At 42.9% G+C, this 5,000-nt stretch overlaps 1 protein-coding gene across 6 annotated transcripts in view; it reads right to left on the bottom strand.

The window, feature by feature from the left end:
* The window catches only part of LOC127000789 (unconventional myosin-VI-like), a 71,318-nt gene that overhangs the window by 57,682 nt on the left and 8,636 nt on the right, over positions 1–5,000 (bottom strand). The window contains exon 1 of one of the 6 annotated variants that reach the window (XM_050864834.1): positions 1,936–2,002. The exons of 4 other annotated variants lie outside the window; for them this stretch is intronic. The gene's annotated coding sequence lies outside the window, so the exon portion shown is untranslated. Of the gene's footprint in view, positions 1–1,702; positions 1,724–1,935; positions 2,003–5,000 lie in introns of those variants that run through there. One more of the 6 variants, XM_050864833.1, reaches the window with a different exon arrangement.

Raw genomic sequence — 5,000 nt, 5'->3', positions numbered from 1 at the left:
GAAAGGAAGGAAAGGAAAGAAGAAAAGGGGGAAGGAAAATAAGAGAATAAAGAAAGAAATAATTGAGAGGAAAAGAAAAGAAAGGAAAGAAGGAAAGGAGCAAATATGTGAAGGAAGAAAGAAAGGAAGGAAGGAAGGAAAGAAGAAAAGGGGTAAGGAAAATAAGAAGAATAAAGAAAGAAATAATTCATAGATGAAGTGAAGAAAGGAAAGTAGAGAGAATAAATGAAGGAAGGAAGAAAGAAAGAAAGGAAGGAAGGAAGGAAGGAAAGGAGAGACCAAATGAAGGAATAGAGAAAGAAAGGAAGAAAAAAAGAAAGGAAGGAAGGAAAGGAGAGACCAAATGAAGGAATAGAGAAAGAAAGAAAGGAAGGAAGGAAGGAAAGGAGAGACCAAATGAAGGAATAAAGAAAGAAAGGAAGGAAGGAAGGAAGGAAGGAAGGAAGGAAAGGAGACCAAATGAAGGAATAGAGAAAGAAAGGAAGAAAAAAAGAAAGGAAGGAAAGGAGAGACCAAATGAAGGAATAAAGAAAGAAAGAAAGAAAGGAAGGAAGGAAGGAAAGGAGAGAACAAATGAAGGAATAAAGAAAGAAAGAAAGAAAGAAAGGAAGGAAGGAAGGAAAGGAGAGACAAAATGAAGGAATAGAGAAAGAAAGAAAGGAAGGAAGGAAGAAAAGGAGAGACCAAATGAAGGAATAAAGAAAGAAAGAAAGGAAGGAAGGAAGGAAGGAAAGGAGACCAAATGAAGGAATAGAGAAAGAAAGAAAGAAAGGAAGGAAGGAAGGAAAGGAGAGACAAAATGAAGGAATAGAGAAAGAAAGAAAGGAAGGAAGGAAGGAAAGGAGAGACAAAATGAAGGAATAGAGAAAGAAAGAAAGGAAGGAAGGAAGGAAAGGAGAGACAAAATGAAGGAATAGAGAAAGAAAGAAAGGAAGGAAGGAAGGAAAGGAGAGACAAAATGAAGGAATAGAGAAAGAAAGAAAGGAAGGAAGGAAGGAAGGAAGGAAGGAAGGAAAGGAGACCAAATGAAGGAATAGAGAAAGAAAGAAAGGAAGGAAGGAAGGAAAGGAGAGACAAAATGAAGGAATAAAGAAAGAAAGAAAGAAAGAAAGGAAGGAAGGAAGGAAGGAAAGGAGAGACCAAATGAAGGAATAGAGAAAGAAAGAAAGGAAGGAAGGAAGGAAAGGAGAGACAAAATGAAGGAATAGAGAAAGAAAGGAAGAAAGAAAGAAAGGAAGGAAGGAAAGGAGACCAAATGAAGGAATAGAGAAAGAAAGGAAGAAAAAAAGAAAGGAAGGAAGGAAAGGAGAGACCAAATGAAGGAATAGAGAAAGAAAGGAAGAAAAAAAGAAAGGAAGGAAGGAAAGGAGAGGACAAATGAAGGAATAACGAAAGAAAGAAAGAAAGAAAGAAAGGAAGGAAGGAAAGGAGAGACCAAATGAAGGAATAGAGAAAGAAAGGAAGGAAGGAAGGAAGGAAGATTTAGGATGATATTACGGTTATATTTCAACCACCATCATCACCACCACCACCACAGAACCTATCACCACTAACACCATCATCACCTTTTCCATCACCATCATCACCACTAAAATAAGTAAAATTATAACTCAACACTTCAATAACGTAATTCTCTCTCTCTCTCTCTCTCTCTCTCTCTCTCTCTCTCTCTCTCTCTCTCTCTCTCTCTCTCTCTACTCACCGGCTCTGTACGTATGTGTGTGCGTGGAACGTCCGTAAGTACACACGCCTCTACACACACACACACACACGCACACACACGTACACACACATCAAGAAACGCTCATGTGTACGTATACTGTAAGCTTGTGTACGTGGCATCAACCTTACGCACACGGAGATAAAAAAAACGCACACGGGGGATATATTTCGATGTGTACACGCTCTAAAAAACACACACATATATCAACGTACACAGAATGGTTTGGTGCACACAGAGGGGGGGGGGGGGGACGCACACACGCACACACACCCGCCACCGAGGAGAGACAGACGGTGAGTGACTCTGGGTGTGTGTGTGTGTGTGTGTGTGTGTGTGTGTGTTGGGGCGGGCGTGTGGGGGTGTGGGGTGGACGGCCTCCCAATGACCTCCTCCTCCTCCTCCTCCTCCTTCTCCTCCTCCTCCGCCTCCTCCTCCTCCTCCTCCTCCTCCGTTTTTCTGTTTTTTTTTTTTTCTTGCTCCACCTTTTTTCTTTTTTTTTCTTTCTTAATCCTCTTCCTCCTCCTCCTCCTCCTCTTTTCTTCTTCCTCCTTTTTATTTCCATTTTCCTCCTCTTCTTTTTCTTCTCCTCCTCCTCCTATTTTCTTCCTCCTTTTTATTTCCTTTTTCCTCCTCTTCCTTTTCCTTCTCCTCCTCCTCCTCCTCCTCTTTTCTTCTTCCTCCTTTTCTTCCTCCTTTTTATTTCCCTTTTTCTCCTCTTCCTTTTCCTCCTCCTCCTCCTCCTCCATATTTCCTTTTTCCTCCTTTTTCTTCTCTTTTAATACCTCCATGACTTACATTATCTCCTCCTCCTCCTCCTCGTCCTCCTCCTCCTCCTCCTTAAAAAAAAGGAATTATAACCTAATGAAAGAGAATGACACGGCCGAAGCCCGTACTCAGTACCACAACAGCCTCAGAGCTTGTCGCACCCTTATTCGGAGTAGTAAACGCAACTACGAAAAACAAATAGCGCGTGACATCAAGACAAACTCAAAAAAATTCTTCACATACATCAGATCGAAAAAGAAAGTAAAATCCAATATTGGTCCCCTGACAGACGAGACTGGAGCTGCAACTCAGGACAGTAAACAGATGGCCAGAATCCTCAACAGTAACTTCGCATCCGTATTCACAGTCGAAAACATCGAAACCATGCCCGAGAACCCTGACCCGCCGAGGGGAATCACGCCCCTGAAAATTGACTCAATATGCGACCAAGAAGTGAAAGAGTATTTGGATAAACTCGACACGAACAAGTCAACAGGACCTGACGGTTTGTCCCCGCGGTTATTAAAAGAGCTTAAACAACAAATACTTCAGCCACTCACTAACATATTCAACCAGTCTGTTCAATTGAAAAAGGTCCCGGAAGACTGGAAGATGGCGAACGTAACACCAATTTTCCACCAAGTAGACAAAAGCGTTGCATTAAACTACAGGCCCATAAGTTTGACATCAGTGGCAGGAAAAATACTCGAAAAGATTATTAGAGACAAACTTGTTAAGTTTCTAGAAGACAATAATGTAATCTCCGACACCCAGCATGGCTTCAGAAACAAGCGCTCCTGCCTAACGAATTTATTAGACTTCTTCCAAGGTATATATAAGAACTGGGATGCCCACATCCCCAGTGATGTTATATACCTGGACTTTCAGAAAGCCTTCGACAAAGTACCGCACGAGAGACTCCTTAAGAAACTGCACTCGGCGGGCATTGGAGCCAATCTGATCGCGTGGATAAGAGATTGGCTCACCGACAGAAAACAACGAGTACTACTCAACGGACAGCCTTCCGATTGGCTTCCAGTCACTAGTGGAGTGCCTCAAGGGTCAGTGCTGGGACCCATTCTCTTCATCATATATATCAACGACCTCGAAGCAGGACTGAAATCCACAATATCGAAATTTGCTGATGACACTAAGGTGGGGGGAAAGGCCCTCACAAAGACCGACTGCGAAATCATTCAGAAAGACCTCAATCACATTATCGAATGGTCGGAAAAATGGCAAATGTCTTTTAATGTTGACAAATGCAAAGTCATGCACATTGGGTCCAGAAATAGTAACCACACATACATCATGAATGGGAGACCTCTGCAAGCGATGCAGGAGGAAAAGGATCTTGGAGTCACTATCAGCAGTGACCTGAAACACGCGAATCACTGTAAAAAAGCATACAACAAAGCCAACATTATGCTCGGGTTCATAGCGAGGAACTTCGAGTGTAAAACGCCAGACGTGATGCTATCCTTGTATAATTCCATGGTAAGACCGCACCTCGAGTATGCAGTACAGTTCTGGTCTCCTAATTACAGAAAGGACATTGATTTACTGGAAAGGATTCAGCGACGCGCCACGAAAATGATACCAACCTTAAGGGCTCAACCGTACGAGGAACGACTCAAGCGACTCAATCTCTTTACATTAGAGAAAAGACGCCTACGAGGAGATATGATTCAAGTCTTCAAGTATCTGAAAAAATTCAATAACGTCGATTACTCCAATTTCTTTGAATTGCAAACCAACCTAAGAACTAGAAATAACGGTTTACCCATTCAGTCTAAGCGATGTAACACAGACATCGGAAGGAGTTTCTTTTCAAACCGAGTCATCCGTCACTGGAACAATCTTCCTTCAGAAGTAGTAAATGCGAATACTATCAACTCCTTCAAATATAGAATCGACCGTCACTTCGCTGCGTCGGGAGTAAACTGAATATTGAGTTGCTTTCATCTGCTCCTCAATATCGAGGTGCTTTCATCTGCTCCTCAATATTGAGGTGCTTTCATCTGCTCCTCAATATCGAGGTGCTTTCATCTGCTCCTCAATGTCGAGGTGCTTTCATCTGCTCCCCAGGCCCCAGGCTGTCGAGCAGATTAAATCACCAAAGCGGGCAACCTCGTAATGAGCCAATAGGCTTTCTGTTGCCTGCGTTTCCATGTTTCCATGTTTCCTCCTCCTCCATACTTCTTTTATCTCGAGCTCGTTCTTCTTCCTCAAGCGTAATGCAGGAGGAGGAGGAGGAGGAGGAGGAGGAGGAGGAGAAGGAGGAGGAGGGAAGAGAATGGGTGTCGTTTAATGTCTGTGGAAAAACGGGAAACAGTTAGAGAGAGAGAGAGAGAGAGAGAGAGAGAGAGAGAGAGAGAGAGAGAGAGAGAGAGAGAGATAATACCTACCTCTCTCTCTCTCTCTCTCTCTCTCTCTCTCTCTCTCTCTCTCTCTCTCTCTCTCTCTCTCTCTCGTGAATCACATACAACTCTCTCTCTCTCTCTCTCGTGAA

This window comes from Eriocheir sinensis, chromosome 19 (genome assembly GCF_024679095.1).
Source record: "Eriocheir sinensis breed Jianghai 21 chromosome 19, ASM2467909v1, whole genome shotgun sequence".
NCBI classification, from domain to species: Eukaryota; Metazoa; Arthropoda; class Malacostraca; order Decapoda; family Varunidae; genus Eriocheir; species Eriocheir sinensis.
Note: the sequence above shows the minus strand (reverse complement) of the source record. Positions and strands in the feature narration are given on the sequence as shown.